General features: G+C 43.3%; 1 long non-coding RNA gene and 1 pseudogene across 1 annotated transcript; both read left to right on the top strand.

Annotated features, from left to right (window-relative positions):
- The first annotated feature begins 1,212 nt into the window (after positions 1 to 1,212).
- LOC134482637 (ATP-dependent RNA helicase DDX39A-like) lies at positions 1,213 to 13,282 on the top strand (annotated as a pseudogene).
- Positions 13,283 to 17,467: 4,185 nt separating this feature from the next.
- On the top strand, positions 17,468 to 22,357 carry LOC134482757 (uncharacterized). Its single transcript, XR_010059279.1, has 2 exons — positions 17,468 to 17,540; positions 21,378 to 22,357. It is a non-coding gene; the product is annotated as an uncharacterized LOC134482757 (long non-coding RNA).
- Positions 22,358 to 23,955: the final 1,598 nt, after the last annotated feature.

The following is a 23,955-nucleotide window of genomic DNA, read 5'->3' as shown; positions in this document are numbered from 1 at the left end:
GGCAGTTTTAGGGATTTGGGCAAGATATTTAACATCTTGAGTGCTGACTTCCTTGTTCATAGAAAACAAAGCAAAACAAACAAATAAAACAAAACAAATAAAAAAAGTAGGGTTGAAAAAAACTACAGTTTTCAAGGTATTTTCCAAGGATAACATGCAGGGCAAGAGGAAGGCCATCTTGAGCAACTGGGTTCCTGTGTGCCCATCGCTCCTGTAGGCACAGCAATCCTGATTTTATCGTGTATTTTGTTCTCACTTATTCTTTCTTTTAAAGTTTTTTTTTTAATTGTTGGTATTTGAGATAGTCTTCATATGTGGTTCAGGCTGAACTCAAACTTGCAGCCTTCTGGAGTGCAGAATGTGTAGGCACCACCATGCCCACCTTGAAGTGCGATGTCTAAAGCCAAAACTATTTGATTTCTCAGATCCACTTTAGTCCTACCACTGTCAGATGTGCAAGTCTAAAGGACAAAGATCCGTGCTGTTTTGTAAATCTTCTGTGTTAAGTCCTATTCGAGTGGAAAGGTGTGAGGGCAGAGAGGCTTTGTCTCAGAGGATGGGCCTCTTTAGTCACACATGTGTGTCAAGGTCACATGTTAGAAACCTGAGATGATGGAATTAAGACATGGAGTTGTTCAGGAAGTAATTACATCATGGCAGCTCAGCCCTCATGCACAGAATTAACAAGTTTATGGAAATTCTCTGAGCCCTGTTTGCCCTGCTGCCTTTCTGCCATAGGAAACCAGACAAGGTATCCCATAATAAACAAATGTTGAGTCTGCCAGATCTCTTGTTCATGACTCTTCTAGCCCTTAGAACTGTAAACAACACATTTCTAGCATTACAGATTATTAGTTTGTAGTAATATGTTACAGCGTCAGGAGCTAAGACAATAGGGAACACTGGAAAGACCCAAAGACAGGCCAGGGCAGTCCAGCCTCCCTGGAGAACTGGACCTCTGGTCAAGATGCAAAGGACTGTCTTGTCCCAGTGGAATTCCTGGTGTTCAGCTGCTCTTGAGAATGGGCTCCAAGTAGACTCCACTTCCCTGTCCTGTGATTCCCCCGTGCTCATGGGAGACTTTACTGTTGCTTTATTTGCCCTTGTACTTTATAAGCACATAAACAACCTTCCTAATGATGGAAAACCCGGCTACCCCAGCAGAAAGGGTCTTTACTGACTAGCCTTTTTCAAATTTCCAGAATGTAGTCCATGAGAGTTAAGACAGTAGAGTCAGATGACAAAGACATTGGCGTCAGACTCATAGCCAACAGCCTGGACCATTTCCCAACCTACCTACAGATGCGTAAGGTGCCCGGGTCACTTGTATAACTGGTTTCCATCAAAAGCCTATGATCTTCCTTAGTGTTTTTATCATAGAAAGTACCTGAGGCATAAGGCTTTGCGTCACTAAGTATAAACTGGAATATATGTCACGTCTGAATAAAGTAAAAGTCATGTGTCACAGTATCCTAAAGGTACTGAGTGGCTCTGGTATTACAGATAATACAATACAAGGCATCGGGAACAATCCAGAGGGAAAGACCTGTCAGCCTAGTGCCATAAAACGAATGGTATTTCCAGCTTCAAAGTTTGAAAAGTAATTTACAATGTTAATATTCTGCAGAACATTTCATAACCTTGGTGCATCCGGAAGGGAGTAAGTGCAGTATTACTTGCCAGGAAGAAACTGGTGTTCTTACACCATCAGAAGTCCAATACCCAAAGGCCAACTAAAGTCCTCAGAGCTTTGCTGTTGGTATCCAGTCTCCTTCCGGTGCTTGGAGGCCGCATTGAAGGAGTTTATAACCGTTATTTTCCCCTCCCCACCACCCAAAGCTTCAGACTTGATTTTGGTGACTTTAGAGGCTGGTGGCAGGGTGTGGAGGAAACAAATCATTTGTTAAATCTGTGTATACATTGGGGAAAGAAAGAGACATCACCAGGGCAACTCCTCCCTCACTGTGGATTAGCGTCCACACCGCGGGTGGAAGGCTCTGCTCTGCCTTCACCCATTCAGGATCTCTCAGGACAGAGGAAGAAGGAGAGAAGATGAATGGGATATAAAGTCCACCTTGCTGTGTTTGATCTCAATGGAAATGAACTAAGAATAGAATCAAGTGTGGTGGTTTGAATAAGAATGGCTACCATAGGTTCATTCGAATGCTTGGTCATTAAAGAGTGAAGCTAATTGACAGGGATTAGCAAGTGTGGCCTCGTTGGAGTGGATGTGGCCTCGTTGGAGTGGGTGTGGCCTCGTTGGAGTGGGTGTGGCCTTGTTGGAGAAGTGTGTCACTGGGGTTGGGTTTTGGGATTTCAGAATTCCAGCCTAAGCCCAGTGGTTTTCTGTCTTCTTGCTGTCTTTGGATCTGGATGTAGAACTCTCAACTTTTCCAGCACCATGTGTGCATGTGTGCTGCCATCCTCCTAGCTATGATGATGATGGACCAAACCTCTGAAACTGTAAGCCAGCCCCAATTAAATGCTTTCTTTTATGAGAGTTGCCATGGTTGTGGTGTCTCTACTAAGACAACCAGGACCCCTTTGTTACAGCAGGGCCGGTCTTGCTAAATTAGTTTTCTTTTCCTAATGTACATGTCACTTCTATTAAAGTCAACTCAGTCCCAAACAGGAAAGGACCAGCAGGTCACATTGTGTCAGTCTATGTCCATGAATGATAGGGAGAGGGGGACCTGTAAACACATTTGGAATTTCTTTAGATTTAAAAAGGCAAAGACTGGGTGTAAGGGGAGGGCTCTGTGCTGCACAGGCATAAGGACCCCTGGTCAGATGGTTATATGGGCTGGAGAGCACCTACATAAAAGCTGGGTGTGAAAATACACACAGGCAACTCCAGCTGCCCTCACCAAAATAATGAGCTTCAGGCACAGTGAAAGATTGCCTCAAAACAGAAGTGTTGCAGGATAACTGATCACACTGTGAACCCCAAGACTGTATACTGAAAAAACCTGTCTCTCGAGGTGCTATGGCTCAACCCTGGCACACCCCTTTAACCAAAGAATGTTGCAAGATATTTGATCCCATTGAGAGATTATGTACTGGAAAAAACCTGTTTCTGGTTGTGGTGTGGCTCAACCCTAGTACATACCTTTAATCCAAGAGCTTTCTGTTTATCGAAAACAGGATTAAATAAAGTCAGCCATAGGCCAAGAGGCAGAGCAAGCAACCAGTTGGCAAGGAGTAAGTGTAAGAAAAAAACCATAGAGTGAGAGGAAGCCAGGAGAATGGATAGAGAGGCACACGGGAAGTAGAAAGATAGGTCATTCATTTTGCAAGGGTTTTAAGTGGATGGAGGAGAACTGGCAGTTGAGGAGGGAGGTCAGCTGAGCAGTTTCTCTGCCTCTCTGAGTTGGCAGGCCCAGCATCAGGCCCCTGAGTCTTTATTGGTAAAGTCAAACATTTTGGATTTTGTTTTAAAAACAACACAGGCGGTGGAAATTGATTAAAAGAGACACTTAATATTAACCTCTGTCCTTTATGTGCCTCCTCCTCATCATCATCATCTCTCTCTCTCTCTCTCTCTCTCTCACACACACACACACACACACACACATACACACACACACACACACACACACACATCCTACACACGTACAATCGCAGACATATATGCACACACACACACACAAAAGCTCAGTCGGAAAGCTTCTATAGATTTATGTATTGACCTAAATTTAAGTCAGTGCTAATAACTTTTGCAAGTAATAAAATTTAGAGTATTAGAGAGAGAGTTGACAAAAACAGAAAATTTTTACCTTGAAAGGACAAAAATTTACGTGAGGCTAAACAGGAAAAGTAGAGCCCTAAAGTTCATAGTATTTTCAAAACGTCATTGCTAAAAAATAGTGTTATAATATGTTATAATATCTATTGTATTTTCAACGGAGACATTTAGGGAAGAAGGCCCAAGACAGTGAAGGTCAATGAGACAGGTCAGCAGCAGGCATTTGCTAAGCCTGACAGCTTGAGTTCAAGTCACTGGGACCCTCAAAGTGGAAGGAAGCAGCAGACTCCAGCAAGTCGTCCTCTGACCTCAACATGTGCTCTAGTGCGCGCGCGCACACACACATATGCATACACACACCCAAAAATTAACAAATAAATATGTCGTTATAGCTTTACATTTTTGTTTTGGTTTGCTTTGGTCATTGGTTTATCTGTTTTTCAAGACAGGGTTTCTCTGTATGTATAGACGTGGCTGCCCAGGACTCACTCTGTAGACCAGCTCAGAGCACTGCCTGCCTCTGCCTCCCAGGCACTGAGTGCTGGGATTAAAGGTGTGAGCCACTCACTATGCCTGGTAGAAAACTTTAATTTTTTTTAAAAGGATGGTCAATGTGACAAAGACAAATTTTGCCTCCTGTTAAGAGATGTGAAAGAGGGCCAAGACCATCTTTCCAGAAATAATGTTTCTTAGTATACTTATAGCATGTGCTATTGAAGATTTATTTATACTGGTTAAACACCATAGCCTCATTGTTGACTTTAACTATATAATCAGTCACATTTTATTATTGACAACTTTGACCATCAACCCAATTCACACTTCTTAATTTCAGTGTATCAGTCTTGCCCATTCCAACACCAACATACTATGCCCACCCTTGTCACCTTTCGTCAGATAATTGACATGACCTTTAAGCTGCTCTCCTAGTCTCTCGCACTGTCTCTCTTGTATCTATTCCCCACCTTGCAAACAGAGGAGCTCTAGCATGCTCTCCTTTACCTGTTCCTATCCAGCTAATCTCATGCAAACTCTCTGCTTTCTCCACAGCCTAACCTGGCCTCTTGCTGTAAATGTGTTAAATGTCTGCAGATCCCACCCCAGGGCCTGCCTGTCCAAGGACCCAGATCAGATGTGAATGTCTTTGTTTTGGTGCTGAGGATGGAACACAGGCCCCTGAGTCTGCTAGGCACTACTCCACTACCGACCAGCTTTTGAGACAGTCCACTAAGCAACCCAGGCTGGTCTAGAACTTGCAATTCTCCTGCCTCAAGCTCTGGAGATATATATACATATATATATATATACATATATATATATATATATATATATATATACATATATATATATATATGAAGCTCTCTCCCCTATTTGATTAAGGGATTAGCACAGAGAGGTACCATGTCTGTTTGTGTCAGTCCAAAACAGCACATGGCACATAAGTGGAACCCATTAACTATATAATGGGAAAACAATTCAGGAAGTCCATGAACCAGAAATATGAGTGTATTTAGTGTGGGGGCCAAATTATACACATGCAAAATTATTGTTAGTCTACAAACAAGTCAAAATGTTTTAATAATTAAAAGAAAAACACAATAGGCCTCACTTATTCAGGAAGATGTTTTACTATGCTAATTTTCCAATATCCATGAAGATTAAGTAATCAGGCTACTTCTGTCAATCACAAATAGCTATGGCATCCTTTCTACACTCTAAAATTAGAAGTCACTGGTCAAGGATTTGAAAGTTGGAAGTGGTTCCAAAATTTAGCTTTGATTGAGTTTTACAGCTTTTTAAAAATAAATTAGGGCTGGAGAGATGGCTCAGCAGTTAAGAGCACTGACTGCTCTTTCAGAGGTCCTGAGTTCAAATCCTAGCAACCACGTGGTGGCATATAGCAATCTCTAATGAGATCTGATGCCCTCTTCTGGTGTGTCTGAAGGCAGCTACAGTGTACTTATATAATAAATAAATCTTAAAAAAAAAACTTTAAAAAAAAATAAATTAGGTAGTCCCAGGGTTGGGGATTTAGCTCAGTGGTAGAGCGCTTGCCTAGCAAACGCAAGGCCCTGGGTTCGATCCCCAGCTCCGAAAAAAAAAAAAAAAAAAGAGAGAGAGAGAGAAAAAAAATTAGCCAGTCCCAATCTGTTTCCTGGAGCTAAGGCTGTCCCACAGTCCTCTATACCCAAATCCTACTCAGAAAAGCTGGTCTCCCAGGAGTGCTGACACACCTAAAAATCACAGTCTCAAGACCCACAGGAAGGATAAACTCCAGTCAAAAACAGTAAGACCAACTAACACCAGAGATAACCTGATGGCTAAAGGCAAGGACAAAAACCTAAGCAAAAGAAACCAAGACTACTTGGCATCAAAAGAACTCAGCTCTTCCACCAAAGAAAGTCCTGGATAGCCAAACACACCAGAAAAGCAAAATTCAGATTTAAAATCACATCTCATGATGATGATAAAGGACTTTAAGAAAGACAAAATGGGGGCTGGGGATTTAGCTCAGTGGTAGAGCGCTTACCTAGGAAGCGCAAGGCCCTGGGTTCGGTCCCCAGCTCCAAAAAAAAGAACAAAAAAACAAAAAAAAAAAAAAAGAAAGAAAGAAAGACAAAATGACTCCCTTAAAGAAATACAGGGCAACGCAGATAAACAAGTAGAAACCCTTAAAGAGGAAACACAAAAATCCCTTAAAGAATTATAGGAAGACATAACAAAACAGGTGAAGGAATTGAACAAAACCATCTAGGATCTGAAAATGGAAATAGAAACAATAAAGAAACCACAAGGAGAGACAACCCTGGAAATAGAAAACCTAGGAAGGAGATCAGGAGGCATAGATACAAGCATCACCAACAGAATACAAGAGATAGAAGAGAGAACCTCGGGCACAGAAGATACCATAGAAAACATTGACACAATAGTCAAAGAAAAAGCAAGATGCTCCTAACCCAAAAACATCCAGAAAGTCCAGGACTCAATGAGAAGATCAAACCTAAGGATAATAGGTATAGAAGAGAGTGAAGACTCCCAACTTAAAGGGCCAGTAAATATCTTCAACAAGATTATAGAAGAAAACTTCCCTAACCTAAAGAAAGAGATGCCCATGAACATACAAGAAGCCTACAGAACTCCAAATAGATTGGACCAGAAGAGAAATTTCCCCCATCACAAAATAGTCAAAGCACCAAATACACAAAACAAAGAAAGAATATTAAAAACAGTAAGGGGAAAAGGTCAAGTAACATATAAAGGGAGACCTATCAGAATTACACCAGACTTCTCTCCAGAGACTATGAAAGCCAGTGGATCCTGGGCAGATGTCATACAGACCCTAAGAGAACACAAATGCCAGCCCAGGTTACTGTATCCAGCAAAACTCTCAATTAACACAGATGGAGAAACCAAGATATTCCATGACAATATCTTTCCACAAATTCAGCCCTACAAAGGATAATAGATGGAAAACTCCAACACAAGGAGGGAAACTACACACTAGAAAAAGCAAGAAAGTAATCTAATTTCAACAAACCCAAAAGAAGATAGCCACACAAACATAATTCAGTTATAATTTGTTAACAGCAAAAATAGCATGAAGCAACATTGGCTATTCCTTAATATCTCTTAACATCATTGGAATCAATTCCCCAATAAAAAGGTGTAGGCTAACTGACTGGATAAGTAAACGGGACCTAGCATTTTGCTGCCTACAGGAAATGCACCTCACTGAAAAAGACACTACCTCAGAGTGAAAGGCTGGAAAACAATTCTCCAATCAAATGGTCCCAAGAAACCAGCTGGAGTAGCCATTCTAATATCAAATAAAACTGACTTTCAACCACAAGTTATAAAAAAAAGATAAGAAAGGACATTTCATATTCATCAAAGGAAAAATCTACCAAGATGAACTCTCAATTCTGAACATATATGCTCCAAATGCAAGGGCACTCACATTCATAAAAGAAACTGTATTAAAGCTCACATCGCACTTCATAAAGTAATAGTGGGAGACTTCATCATCCCACTTTCAGCAATGGACAGATCATGGAAACAGAAAATAACAGACACAGTAAAATTAACATAAGTTATGAACCAAATGGGTTTAACAGATATCTACAGAACATTTCATCTTAAAAACAAAAGAATATACCTTCTTCTCGGCATCTCATGGTGTCTTCTCCAAAACTGACCATATAATCAATCACAAAACAGGCCTCAACAGAAACAAGAAGATGGAAATAATCTCATGAATCCTATCAGATCACCACAAACTAAGGCTGGTCTTCAAAAACAACCATCACGACAGAAAGCCCACATATACATGGAAGCTGAACAACACTCTACTCGATGATAACTTGGTCAAGGAAGAAATAAAGAAAGAAATCAAAGACTTTTTAGAATTTAATGAAAATGATGGCACAACATACCCAAACTATGGGACACAATGAAAGCTGTGCTAAGAGGAAAACTCATAGCTCTGAGTGCCTCCAAGGAGAGCATACACTAACAGCTTGACAGCACACCTGAAAGCTCTAGAACAAAAAGAAGCAAATACACCTCTACTCAGAGGATAAACAGGCTGAGAAAGAAACTAGAGAAATGACACCCTTCACAATAGTCACAAATAATATAAAATACCTTGGGGTGACTCTAACCAAGGAAGTGAAAGATTTGTATGACAAGAACTTCAAGTTCCTGAAGAAAGAAATAGAAGATCTCAGGAGTTGGAAAAATCTCCCATGCTCATGGATTGACAGGATTAATATTGTAAAAATGGTCATCTTGCTGAAAAAAATCTACCACTTCAATACAATCCCCATCAAAATTCCCATTCAATTCTTCATAGAGTTAAAAAGAGCAATTTGTAAATTCATTTGGAATAACAAAAAACCCAAGATAGCAAAAACTATACTCAACAATAAAAGAACTTCTGGGGGGATCACCAATCCTGACCTCAAGCTGTATAACAGAGCAATAGTGATTAAAAACTTCATGGTATTGGTGCAGAGGCAGACAGTGTAGATCAATGGAATAGAATTGAAGACCCAGAAATGAACCCACACACCTATGGTCACTTGATCTTTGAAAAGGAGATGAAACCATTCAGTGGGAAAAAGACAGCATTTTAAAACAAAATGGTGCTGCTTCAAATGGTCATCAGCATGTAGAAGAATGCAAACTGACTCATTCTTATCAACTTGTACAAAGCTCAAGTCCAAGTGGATCAAGGACCTCCACTTAAAACCAGATACACTCAACCAATTGAAGAGAAAGTGGGAAAGAGTCTTGAACACATTTGCACAGGGGAAATTTTCCTGAACAGAACACCAATGGCTTATTGGGACCTCATAAAACTGCAAAGTTTCTATAAGGCAAAGGACACTGTCATTAGGACAAAACGGCAACAAACAGATTGGGAAAAGATCTTTACCAATCCTTCATCCGATAGAGGGCTAATGTCCAATATATACAAAGAACTCAAGAAGTTAGACTCCAGAGAATCTAATAACTCTATTTAAAAATGGGGTTCAGAGGTAAACAAAGAATTCTCAGCTGAGGAATGCCAAATGGCTGAGAAGCACCTAAAGAAATGTTCAACATCTTTAGTCATCAGGGAAATACAAATCAAAACAAACCTCACACCAGTCAGAATGACTGAGATCAAAAACTCAGGTGACAGCAGATGCTGGTGAGGATATGGAGAAAGACGAACACTCCTCCATTGTTGGTGGGATTGCAGACTGGTACAACCATTCTGGAAATCAGTCTGGCAGTTCCTCAGATAATTGGACATAGTGCTACCTAAGGACCCAGCTATACCACTCCTGGGCATATACCAAAAGATGCCCCAACATAAAACAAGGACACATGCTCCACTATGTTCATAGCAGCCTTATTTACAATAGCCAGAAGCTGGAAAGAACCAAGATGTTCTTCAATAGAGGAATGGATACAGAAAATGTGGTACATTTTACACAATGGAGTACTACTCAGCTATCAAAAACAATGACTTCATGAAATTCTTAGGCAAATGGATGGAACTAGAAAATATCGTCCTGAGTGAGACAACCCAATCACAAAAAAACACACATAGTATGCTCTCACTGATAAGTGGATATTAGCCCCAAAGCTCAGAATACCCTAGATACAATTCACAGAGTATAAGAAGCTCAAGTAAAAGAGAGACCAAAATGTGGATGCTTCAGTCCTTCTTAGAAGGGGAAAAAATACTCAGGAGAAGTAGAGGGTAGGAGGAAGGATCTTGGGAGGAAAGGAGGAGGGGAAGGGGTAAAAATGGGGGCAGGACCAGGTGTGGGAGGAGAAGGGGATGATATTCAGATGGTCAGGAATTTGAACAGAGATGTGTAGCAATAGAGGATGGGGAACTGGCGGTAGCCACCAGCAAGTCCCAGATATCAGGAAAACAAGAATCTCCTGGGACCCAACAGGGATGAGATTAGCTGAAATGCCCAACAAAAGGGAGGGAGAACCTGTAGAGACCATATCCAGAGGTTAGACAAGGGCCCCAGTTGAGGGATTAACCCAAAAGGCCTTCTGTCTAAAGGAAAAATGGGGACAAAGTGTGGAGCAGAGACTGAAGGAAAGGCCATCCAGAGACTGCCATACCTGGGGATCCATCCCATGTACAAACACCAAACCCAGACACTATTGCAGATGCCAAGAAGTGCATGCTGACAGGAGCCTGATATATCTGTCTCCTGAGAGTCTCTGCCAGAGCCTGATAAATATAGAGGCAGATGCTTGCAGCCAACCATTGGACTGAGCCCAAGAACCCCAATGGAGGAGTTAGAGAAAGGACTGAAGGAGCTGAAGGGGTTTGCAACCCCATAGGAAGAACAACAATATCGACTAACCAGATACCCAGAGCTCCCAGAGCTCCAACCAACCAAAGAGTACACGTGAGGGGACCCATGGCTCCAGCTGGATATGTGGCAGAGGATGGCCTTGTCTGCCATCGATAGGAGAAATCCTTGGTCCTGTGAAGGCTCGATTTTGCCAGTGTAGGGGAGTGCCAGGGTGGTGAGGTGGGAGTGGGTGAATGGGACGGGGAGTACCCTCATAGAAGCAGGGGAAGGAGGGATGGGAGAGGGAGATTCTGAGGGGGAGAACAGGAAGGGGATAACATTTGAAATGTAAATATATAAAATATCCAATAAGGAAAAAATAAATAATTTTTAAAAATAATTTAATAATTATATTTTATTAGTGTTGCTGATGACAATTAGAATAGAAAACCATCCACAACTAAAGAAAACTGGCAGACTTTTTCTGAGGAACCTGGGAGACTTCATTATTTATATGTTTTGTAAATATTTCTGTGTGTTAGCCAGGTGGTGGTAGGCAACCCAGCACTCCGTGGACTGAGGCAGGCAGATCTCTGAGTTCAAGGTTAGCTTGATCTACAGAATGCGTTCGGGATAGCCAGGGCTACACACAGAGAAACATTGTCTCAAAAGAACCCAAAACAAAAGAAAAAAAGAAACAAAGAAACAAGAAAATGTCCTTGTCAATTTTCTCCTTTGCCTGGACCTTGTACAAATTTAAATGTGTTTAAAGCTTTGGATAATTAGCTTTTATGGTCAGGATGTTTGATTCTAAGTTGTAATCCTTGCTGCATCTAGGGGAACAGACTTGCACAGAGTCTCCAAGAAGAATATTCCATTGCAACATCTAACAGAAAGAAACAGAACTGACACCTTGATTTTCTGTCAATCTTTTTTCAACGCCCTACCCTGTGCCACCCACTCCCCACGGGCAGTGTCTTGCATAGCCACCAACAGCTATTGAAGCAGAAATCTTTTGTGTATGAGTCAGACCTCAGCAGTGAGATGCTTTGCTGATGTTGTGTTTTTGCTCACAGCTTGAGCACATCATCTGAAAATGGTACTTGACATATACTAAGTGCTTAATGTTCCTTGATGGATGAAATGTATGAGCAAGATTAACTTCAAAAGCATGGTTATATACAAACTATAAATCTCTCATTCAAAAAATTAATTCTTTAATTTTAATGGCTGTGTTAAGTACACCTGTGGGGTCTCCCAATTTGGAGACAGCTGAGGCTCGGTTTACTTGTGAAGGGGAGAAAAATCCCAGTGTGTTTAATATCTAAAAGGGCTACTAAACTATCCTTTTTAATATTTGTTTTATGCCTTTCGATTCAGCTTACAGGTGTTGTTTTTAATGTGTGAAAGTTTGATACTAATGTAAAACACATTGCTCTCCATCTGACTCTCTTGAGTTAAGGTCTCTCACGGAATCTGAACTTTGCTGCTTTGGTTAAGCTGACCAGCCAGTGAGCTCCTGGATTTGCTAGTCTGAGTTTCGTGGTACTGGGATTATAGGACATGCTGAGCTATTGCAGCTTTCTGTGGTCAGGCATTGGGGATTTGAACTCAGATCCTAGCACTTGCATTGCAAGCACTTTTACACACTGGACCGTTTTCCCAGCCCCAGGGATATTTTTTCATTTTGCTGGTCACAAAGTAAAACTAAAACCCTAACCCAAACAATACTATCCCGTAAGCCTCGAGGATGCATGCTAGATTGTATTCACCTTTTCTTTCTCTCTCCTGGTTAAAAAAGGTAAGATTTCAACGCTGCTGCAGAATTGAATTAGAAGCGAGCCACCAGGCACAAAGCCCCGGAAACGGAATCCCACCGGGGCTGGAATACCTGGAGGTGAGGATCCCAGAGAGCCGTTCTAGAGGCTGTGTGCCACATGCACCAAGAATGCCACCGAGAGGTGAATTTCACGTGGCTCATGCCAGTATAACCAATAAAAACAACAGGGATATAAAGTTCTCTGGCAGAACACTTGCCTCACATCAAGGTGGCCCTGGGTTCAAACCCACCCCCAACTCCACCTCCGGGGCACCTCACATGCCCACCTCAAAAAATAGGTTGCAAGCTCACACTGCGTGTGCTACAGCAATATTACGTCAAGCTCAAGGACAGTGAGAAGGATCGTAGACTCCTCGACCTCCTTGATGTGCTAGAGTTTAACCAGGTGGTGGTCTTTGTCAAGTCTTTGCCGCGCTGCATGGCCCTGGCCCGGCTCTTAGTGCAGCAGAATTTCCCAGTTATCGCTATTCACAGAGGCATGGCCCAGGAGGAGCGCCTGTCCCAATACCATTAGTTCAAGGACTTCCAGCGTCGCATCCTGGTGGCTACTAATCTGTTTAGCAGAGGTATGGACATTGAGAGAGTCAACATCGTCTTCAACTATGACACGCCAGAGGACTCAAACCTACCTTCACCGAATAGCTCGTGCTGGTCGCTTTGGTACCAAGGGCCTGGCAGTCGCTTTTGTACCGGATGAGAGTGGTGCCAAAATCCTTAACGACGTTCAGGACCGGTTTGAAGTGGATGTGGCCGAGCTTCCAGAGGCGAGAGATCTCTCCACATACATTGAGCAGAGCCTGGTAACCACGTGTGTAGCCAGGACACCGTGGCTTCTCTCCTGCTGCTTCAGATCCTCCTCCTAGGTGGCAAGTCGCCGCCTCTCTGTTTATGGTTCCAAAGCTTCAGCTACGTAAGAATAAACTTTTATTGTGAAGAAAGAGTAGGTTGCATCTGTCCCAGGCTCCCTGGGTACTGGACCCAGGCTCTTAACCTTTCTCTTGGGACCCGTGTTTTAAGTCTAGAAATTCATATGAATCTTTGGTACATAGAAATATAAAATAGTATACAAATCAAACATTTACTGCGAATTAAATAATTAATCACTTTATTTTGAGGTCAGTGAGATGGCTCAGTATGTAAAGGTGTTTGCCACCAAGGCCAGTGACCTGAGTTTGATCCCGGTAATTATGTTTATTATGTCATTTATTTCAAATGCTCTTGTGTTAGGACAGTTTTCCTCCAGGGGCGAGGCTCCAGGGAGCATATGGGGGTGACTCTAGCTAGGATTCCTAGCACTGGAGGTTGTGAGACTCAAGTGGCCACCTCCTGTAGCCAGGAGAGAGGACACCAACCCTCCCACAAATCTTTTGACCCAAAATTTGTCCAGCCTATAAGAAGTGAGGGGACAAAGATGGACCAGAGACTGAGTGAACAGCCAACCAATGACTGGCCCAGCTTGAGACCCATCCAATGGGAGAGAGCCAGCCCTTGACACTATTAATGATACTCTATTATGCTTGCAGACGGGATCCTAGCATAGCTGACCTCTGGGAGGCTCCATCAGCAGTGGATGGAATGATGCAGAGACCCTATAACCAAACATTAGATGGAGCTCAGGGAGTCCTATGGAAGAGGTGGGAGCTCAGGGAGTCCTATGGAAGAGGTGGGAGCTCAGGGAGTCCTATGGAAGAGGTGGGGGAGGGATTGAAGGGCCCAGAGGGGATAGGGACTCCAAAAAAAGACCAAAAGAATCAACCTTGAAAGCTCCCAGAGACCGAACCACCAACCAAAGAGCATACATGAACTGGACACTGCCTTCCCACCACACATTTGAAGCAGAAATGCAGCTTGGTCATCATGTGAATCCCCCCCAAAACTAGAGCTGGATCTGTCCCTGACTCTGTTGCCAGTCAGTGGAACCTGTTCTCCTAAGCTGCCTTGTCTGGCTTCAGTGAGGGTATGTACCTAGTCCTGAAGTGACCTGATGTACCAGAGTGGGTTGGTACCCACAGCAGGGATGGGGGGGGGCAGGGAAGATTCCCCTCTCAGAGGGGAAAGGGAGGGGGAGAATGGGGGAACTGGGAGGAGAGGGAGCTTGTGATCGAGATGTAAAGAGAATAGATAAATAAATGGAAAAAATTAAGAACAAGAAAAAGTAGAGGAAAGTTTTTCTCTCGTGATTCTCCTCATTGGTTATAGTAATAGTCATTTTCACTTTAGTGCAAGTGTTGAAGCCTGGGCCTCACGCATGCTATGTAAGTCCTCTACCACTGATTTACACCTCAGCCCAGTAATTACAGCTTAGTGGACGTGTAATGTCACTTTTTATTATGTTATGTAACTTGGTTTTACACGTATTTTCTTTTCAATGATTAATACTGAACTAGAGAACATTCCTGAGCAGGACATTTGCACTTCTGCTGAAACGTAATTGTTCAATAAATGCCCCGGGGACAGAAAACAATTCTTGAACTATTGCTACATCTTACCTCATTGTGTTTTACACACACACACACACACACACACACACACACACACGCCCATACTGCTGTTACAATTCACAAGCATCATAACTTTTTTTTTTGTTTGTTTTTGGTTCTTTTTTTCGGAGCTGGGGACCGAACCCAGGACCTTGCGCTTCCTAGGTAAGCGCTCTACCACTGAGCTAAATCCCCAGCCCCGCATCATAACTTTTTATGATGTGTTAATGTCGAAAACAAAGCTCAGTTTCTTTTATCTCAGTCACTGTGTGCATTATTGTTATTTGCGAAAGTAGAGATTTTATTTTATTATATTTACTGCCTGACCTTTTTTGCATATATGTATGTGTGTTCAAAAGGGGGCATGTGTGTGTGCAAGAGTGCACATGTATGAGCATACATACGTGCAGAAACCTGAAGACATCAGGCGTCTTCCTTGCTTGCTCCCTTGTGGGTCAAGGCAAGGTCTCTCGCAGAACCAGAGCTCACCCTTTGGCTACTCTGGCTAGCCAGTTTGCTCCAGGGATTGGCCGTCAGGTCTCCCTCAGGTTTTTATACAGATGCTGGGGGTCCCAACTCTAGCCCTCATCTTTGATCTTCTCAGCTCACTGCCTGTCTTTTTGGTTAATTAACCATTTTCAACCATTTACCATTTCAATGTTTTTATACCAAACATGGTAGATTACATGGGACGGGTCTCTGTGTATTTGGTAGTTATGACCTGCCAATAAGTATTAAAAACACAGGAAGAACTCATTAGGCATTTCCAGGTGCCGCATCCTGAGTCATCTGGAGGACTAGCGCAGTGACATGGTATCTTGTTTGCAAAGGGTGCTGGCTGGGATCACAAGTTTGTTAAGCATTTCCACAACTCCAAGAGCCCAACGGAGGAAGCTGCTTCATTGAAGGGGTTTTTAAATATTTAAAAGTCACGACTAAATCAAAAGCACAGATTCAAAAGTGAGTTTTAAGAGGTAAAGTGAAAGAACAAACAGCTGCGTTTCCCACGGACATCCATCTCCCTTTAAAGGCAGACTGCAGTCCTCCAGGGTACCATAACACAAGCAACAACCACGGAGGATGTAAAATGTAATTGATGGTAACGACGGCAGGAAAACGTAAATCAAGAGCGGAGCAGCAGACTGGCAAAGGGTTCGAAAAGAGATCTGGTCCCAGGCACGACAGAGAGAGGTTACGGCTTGCTTGAGAAATTTGGAGCCTTCCTCTAAATGATCCCATCTCCACCTGTTGCAGCATCGGGAACAAAAATGGAATATGTGAGTTGGGAACTCCCAGAGATTTGACCAGGCACAGCTTAATTGTGCCTTTCGTATGCAAGTATGCTCCCTCCCACTTGTAAAATAGAACAGTAAGATATGAAGGGAAACTCCTTCCCGAGGCTTTCTTGCTTTCTCTACTGTGAGAAGCCTTGCTTGTCAGTTTGACTCCTGTGTGAAAGCTGACTTGCACTCCTTAGAAATACACAGGCCAGTCAGTGTACTGAATACTTTTCTGTGTCTATCGAGATGCGGATAATGTTGTTGTTGTTGTTGGTGGTGGTGGTGGTGGTGGTGGTGTGTGTGTATGCTACTCTGAGAGTATTTCCTGTTTTCTTGGGTGTAGGTAACCTTTTCGGGTTGAGGATTTCCTTCTAGCACCTTCTGTAGGGCTGAATTTGTGCATTAATATTGCTTAAATGTAACTTTAATTTTTTTCAAGGTCTACTTTTAATTTTAATTCTTAAACGTTTTAACCTTCCTTGTAGCCCACCACCCACCAGAGGTAATGGAAAGGAAAGGATATGAGGGAAGTGGACCTGTTTAGAAAGGTTCTTTGGAGCAACTCCCATCTGTGTTGTCTGGAAATCGGAAGTTCAGTCCACAGGTCAGCAGGCAGCTGCAGCTCGATCCACTCACAAACACTTCACGGATACACCGGCTGTCCACTTTGGTAGAGTCAGGAGAGCAAGCATGAATCAGCAGCAGTGGCACTACACAGCAGGGACAGCCAGGCCTCAGCCACAGCACAAGTCAGCAAGAGGGACTAGAAGGAGCACCAGGAGTTCTCGGCTGTGCCTCTCTCGGGGAAGCAAAGACCAGTGAAGACTCGAGACCCATAAGCGTTGCACAGCCAGCTGTCCCAGCAAGCCAAGCTCTGTCTCTGTCAGTCCGTGGAGTCCTCCTAGGTTGTGCCACCCACAGCTTCTGCTTTCCCAGCACCACTGAACTGGACTGCTGGTGTATCCCTGAGGTGTTTGCGAATGGATCAAGCTGCTGGCCTGTGAACTGAAGTGCTGATTTCCTGACAACACTAATGGGAGTTGTTCCAAAGGACCTTTTCTAAACAGGTCCGCTTCCCCTGCATTCTTTCTTTTCCACTACCCCTAGTGGGTGGTGGGCTAGAAGGGAGGTTAAAGCATTTAAGAACCATCATTAAAAAGTAGGCTTTGAGAAAAAAATTAAAGTTACAATCTGATTTTGTCTCTGTTGGGCATGTATTTTGTTCATTGGTTTCTGTTTCTTTTCTGAAATTTAGGAGAGGGTGTTGGCTGTGTGTTGCCTGGTAGGAAATCTTCTGTGGACCTGTTTGTCTGGTCTGTTCAGCTAGTGTCGTCTCAGGGAATGTCTGCTGGTCTTATGGCTGGGATGAAGGATGAGATTAAGGTAAGAAGGCTAAAGGCGTTCTTTCGGATCTGTCGGGGATGGGATCAGAGATAAAAGAGAGACCATAGCAAGTGTCCTTCTTCAGAGCTGGAGACGAGGCTGAGAGATGGGCTCTGGGGGTGCAGAAGGGGCGAAGAGCTGCAGTTAACCTGGTTCCTTGGCAGTAGTGGCCTTTGGGTTGGCAGGGTTTGCTGGCTGGAGTTGATGGTTTGGGGTAGAGCGATGAGTAAGGGCATGGAGGTTGGAAGGGGAGATCTGTGGGATCTACAGGAGATAGGAGTGGGGTGCAGGGAAGGCTGCAGCAGGTGTTCTGTGCAGAGCTGGGAGTGAGACTGGGGGATTGGGTGTGGAGGAACAGAGGGAGAAGCGAAGGTCTTCTTGCAGTTAGCCTACCTGGTTCCCTGTCAGGAGTGGCCCATGGGCTAGCAGAGGAAGTCTGCTGATGTTATGGGCTGGAATAGTCATATAAAAATTTCCCCCTAGTATGGTAGAACTCACTGATTGACTTCTTAAATGTAAACTCAGATACTCGATATAGGTAGATAAGGACTGAGGGGTTGGCTAAATGGTTAAGAGCACTGCCTGCTCTTCCGGGGATCCAGAGTTCAATTCCCAGCAACCACATGGTGGCTCACAACCATCTGCAATGGGATCCAGTGCCCTCTTCTGGCATGTAGGTGGACATACAGAGAGAGCACTCATACATAAAATATATAAATAAATCTTTAATGAAAGAGATGGGTATCCATTTATGTTTCCTTGACTATTAGAATTCAATAGAAAACCTTCTAAGCCGGAAAAAGCCCTCAATTCAATCAACTGCATTTAAAGATCATTCAGGTTTAAGATTGTCTCTTCTCCTTTGCTTGCAACATTTGTTACAACATCGTGACAACTGTAAATTGTACTTTGCTAGTATATGATTATGTCACCCACATTTTCAGATTCCCTGGCATAACACCATTCACCATTGCTCTCTCCACTCATTTATTTACTTAGGTCTCATAATTGGGGTTTGTTTTGTTTTGTTTCAGACAGCATCTCACGCTGTCACCTAAATTCACGGCAACCCTCCTTGCCTCAGTCTCCCAGGGAATGGGTTATAGTTATGAGCCACTAAACATGGCTGTTCATAGTGTTTGTCTAGCACTCCTAGCTTTTTCATAATAATGATTTCTTTTTAACCTCCCTTTATCTTTTTTCAAATTACATCTATTCATCCATTGTACGCATATGTAGGCGGGTGTGCAGACAGGCCAGGAAGGTTCTAGAAAAACCTGCCGGAGTGGATTCTGTCCTTCCGGCATGTGGGTTCCAGGAGCCAACGTAGATTGTCAGGCTCGGTGGAAAGTGGCTTCACATTCTGAGTTATCCGCTAGCCTGTCATTTTGAGACCCTGACTCAAAGGCTCTTGGGGATGCCCAGTATTGACCTCTGACTTCTATACACAGAGGTGAACTCACTCACAAAATGCGTGCACATGCACATATACGTACACACGTTCACAAGAAAACTGGAGTTGATGACATTTTAACTGTGATTATGGTGAAAGTCAAGACCTAGCATCCGAAAGCACAGATTATGGAGACAGTCTGCTGCCATCACCCCAAAGCCCCATTTCCAGTTGTCAGCCATTCTATGATCTGCCTAGCTGATCCCTGAAAAATCCCACTTGTAAGACCTGTCTTCATTTGACTGGATTCAGAGTTTATCTAGTAGAAATGAAGAGCATGTCCCTTTAAGGGTATTTATAGAAACTAATCAGTGACGATTATTGAACGTCAGAGTGCTTGGAGCAACGATAACAGCTGGGAGCAAGTACGAACCAAAGAGATAATTTTCAAAACAAAAATTCCTAACAGAATTCAAAATGTGCTGTGATACTGTTAGAAGCTAGAAGACCACACACATGCTAGAGTTGGGTAAACCCCAGATTCTTATGCCTGGCTAGCCAGGAGGTTCTGAAGGTGAAGGTTAAGCTGTCTGTCTGTCTGTACACTGAAGTCTTCCTCAGCATATGCACAAAGCCACTTAGCAAAAGCTGGCCCACTCATCAGGTCTAAACCCCTGAGGACATCACTGTACCATTAGCTATGAACTAAGATAATCAAAAAGAGACGCTGCTGTGCACACTGAAGACTTTAGAGAATTAATTCAGGAAACTCAGACCAAGAAAGCAAGATGGATTCTAATAACAAACAGAAACAACAAAAATTGAAAAGTAAAATAGAAGGGAAATTTAGTTCCCAAATTTACTACATGGCAAGACACATAACACCCTATTTTCAACCAAAAACTTATGGGGCATACAAAGCAAGAAAATGAGGTCCATATAAAAGACCAAAAGTGAGCAACTTAGATTGCAGAGAGGGCTCGGCGATTGTGAGCGCTGGCTGCTTTTCCAGGGGACGTGGGTTTGAGTCCCAGCACCCACATGGCAGCTCACAACCATCTGTCGCTCCAGTTCCTGGGTATCTGCTTCTACTGGCCTTTGTAGGCACCAGGCACACATGTGGTATACGGATAAACATGCAGGTAACACAACCTGTGAGGAAATTCAAACCCTCAGAAGGTGACCTAAACAATGACGTTTTTCTTACTGTTGTTAAGACAGAGTCTTATTCATAGTGTTCCTTTTGTCTCAGTCTCTCAGGTGTAGAGATTCACAGATGTGAGCCCACACACCTAGCTTAAACATGTGTGGGTGTGTATGTGTGGGTTTGGTATGGATGTGTCCTAAACACACAGGTGTGTTTGTGGGTGCATGCTCCTTGAGGACACGGGAGGACATCAGGTGTCCTGCACTATATTGGCTCTAATTTTAAGACAGGACCTACTTCTCTTAGCTCTATTCGCTTGAGGCAGAAACTTTCCCTGAACCTGGAACAAGGTTCCAGCTGGCACCCCTGCTGGTATCCATGGGTCCATTCCTCACAGTCCTGAGATTACAGGTGCATGGGCACACCCATGGCCATGTCAGAGTCTTTTTTTGGAGGGGGGCATTCAAGTCATCAATTTTTTTCACCTGGATGTTGGGACCTGGACTTAGGTCCTCATACGTGTACAGTGAGTAACTCTGACCCACTGAGCCATTCATCACTCCCATTCCCAGATTAGAGACTTGTAATAAACTCTTTTCAATATTCCCAAAGAGCCATAGAAAGCTGTGTTCTCTTATCCCTAAAAAAAAACAAAATAGGAGACTGATTTATCAACAGACAAACAATATCAGTAAAAGGTAGAAAGAGTAATAAAAGAAAGAAAGGGTATAAAAATGTAAATCCTTGGATGAAAATTCATTGCAGAGGTTCAACAGAAAAATCTGAACTGGCAGAATCACCTTGGGACAAAAAGTATGGTTTCTGAATTTTTCAGATGTTCTGCGCTGAGGATCAGGGAAGAAAGAGAGAGAGCAAAGAACAAAGACCTATAGGATATCATCCTGGGCAACCACATACAGGTAGTGAGATTCTCAAGACAAGAGGAGAGAGAAAAGGAAACAACAACGCAGATGTCTCCTACCTTGCAAGGATTCTGCCTTCAGTTGTGTGGTTTATAAGAGTGTACAAGTAAATACATTAGATATTATAGCTTTGATTTAAAATTTTCCTCTTCTTTTCCCACACTGGCAATATGTAATATGTACCCTCTCATATTAGCACCAGCAGTGACTTGCAGTGCTCACCCATACACACGATCTCGAAAGTAAGGAACTGCAATGCCTCAGGCCTCCTCACTTGCAGAGCTGTGCCATCCAGAGACTTAAGTAGATTAAGTGAACGTCTATAAAGACCAGGCTGTCCTAGAACTCGTGATCCTTTTGCCTCTTCCTTGTAGAGAGAATCTCTTGTGTACTGTGTGAAAGCATCACCCATCAAGGAAAGCTGATGGCCTATTACCAAAAGGCAGGAAATAGCAGGTGGGCGATCTGGCAGAGCGAGAGGAACTCTGGGAGATAATCAGGAATGGACGATTCGCCACCCGGACTCGAAGGAGATGGATGTATAAAACTGAAGAGAGGTAACCAGCCGTGTGGCACACATAGAATAGAATAAACGGGTTATATAAATTCCAAGCTAGCCAGGGAGCAAGCCCAAGCTTATGGACTCATTTGCTCATAAATGATTTAGTCTCGGAGTCCTTATTGGGGAACTGGGACACAGGTAGAAAAGACCGTAAAGACTATAAATTTAATTTCTGTTTGGCGTGTGATAAATCCATTAGATTGTAACTCTATTGTAAGTCAAGGAACATTGGAACTGAAGAACTAATTGCCAACTTCCAGACTGTATGAAAAGCATCAGTGAACACTAAGGAAGCTCAACTGTCTTAACTGAGTTAAACCCAAAGAGATCTGCACCTGGACGTCCTGGCCAGAGTCTGGAGGCACAGAAATCCACGGCAGAGCAGAGATGTATCAAGTACAAGGGCTCTTCAATAGGATTAACGATTGACCATGTACTAGAAACTGTAGAAGTCAGAAGGCTGTGGAATGATAGATGCACAGCGTTTAAAAAAATGTGTTGTTGGGGTTGGAGAGATGGCTCAGAGGTTAAGAGCACTGACTGCTCTTCCAGAGGTCCTGAGTTCAATTCCCAGCAACCACACGGTGGCTCACAACCATCTGTAATGGGATCTGATGCCCTCTTCTAGTGTGTGTGAAGAAAGTGACAGTGTGCTCATATAAATAAAATAAATAAAAACATATTTAAAAAATATGTTGTTAATCAAGAATTCTTAGCTGGAGCTGGGCATGGGGACACACACCTTTAATTCCAACTGGGGGAAGTCGAGGCAGGCAGAGCTCTGAGCTGGAGGCCAGCCTAGACTACATAGAGAGTTCCAGGACAACCAGGGATACACAGAGAAATCCTGTCCCTCCTGCCCCCGCCAAAAAAAAAAAAAAGTTTCTTAGCTGGGCACTCCTAAGCACATCTGTAATCCCAGAGCTAAAGAGTTTGAGGCAAGAGGACCAGGTATCAAACAGGCTGGGGCTACACAATTAGATCCTGTCCAAAAAGAAGGGGGAGGGCATCTTTACAAAGAAATACTGTCTTAAGACGATGTTCATGTTTTTGGAAATTATAATGGCTCTTAAAGAGAAATAATCTAAATGGTCAAGCGGCCCTGTACCTTACCTGGGCAGCAGAGTGGAGCCCGCTCTGGTAGCAGGAGTTGTTGGTGAGGGGCCTGGGGGTGTGAGAGCATATCAGCTGGAGGGCTGACCAGTTTGGATACCTCCCAGGCCCAGATCCAAGGCTTTGAGTTAGTCCACCCCAACATCTACCCCCATGAACTGCTAGAGGGCATGAAGTGGCCAGATCTACAGATCTAAAACTTCAGGATCTGCGTGACACAGAGAAACAAGAGGATATATGAGAGGAGTCCCACTGAGGTTCTAGTATCAATAGAGTAGCAGAAGCCAGAGGCCTCGAACCAGTGAACCAGTCTCCATGCAATGAGATACCCTGTCTTACAGGGATCAGGTAGAGAGTAATAGAACAAGATACCTAATATCTTCTTATGGCCTCAGTGTGCATGTGTGCACACACACTACAAGGACACACGTACCTGCACATACACACCACACCATACCACATGGACACACACATCTGCACACACACATACACCACATAGACACATACTGTTGGACCTTCCTGGGCTCCCTCAGTGTTTGCTCCCTGCTGAACCTTGATGATGCATGTGGAAGCTTTTGTTCCTAACAAAGGAACTTCTTGACCTTTCTGTTTGGCATCTGAGCTGTAGCATTGTTGAGTCAATTCCAGTTTTTTGTTCCTGTTTTTATCTTGAGGGCATAAACCTGTTTTCCCAATGTGCTTCCTAGAATTTTTCACATGGTGGACTTGGGGTACATATTCTGTAAACCTCAGTAAAGCTTTGGCATTCTTGTAACATGAATGACCCAAGTATGTGTTTTTTCTTAAACCTCTCAGGTCTACGCCCAGTTCTCGGTACTGTGGTGGCATAGGAGCCATCAACGTGCACCAGCACAACACACACACGCGCACACACACACACACACACACACACACACACACACACACATACCACATGGACAGACACACCAGCACACACACATACCACATGGACACATGCACCTGCACACACAGACATGGACACATGCACCTGCACACATAAACACACACACACAGACACACACAGACACACACAGACACACACCACATAGACAGACACACCTGCACACACACACACCACATGGACAGACACACCTGCACACACACATACCACATGCACCTGCACAGATAAACACACACACACACACACACACACACATGCACACACACACACACAATGGCAGAAAGGGCAGACCAGTAGTCTGAAGGTAGATTAGTGGTTGTTCACAGCAGGAAGGCGCACTGGAAACACAAGAACT

Source organism: Rattus norvegicus, chromosome 17, assembly GCF_036323735.1.
Source record: "Rattus norvegicus strain BN/NHsdMcwi chromosome 17, GRCr8, whole genome shotgun sequence".
Classification (NCBI taxonomy): domain Eukaryota; kingdom Metazoa; phylum Chordata; class Mammalia; order Rodentia; family Muridae; genus Rattus; species Rattus norvegicus.
This window is presented reverse-complemented; position numbering and strand designations above follow the sequence as displayed.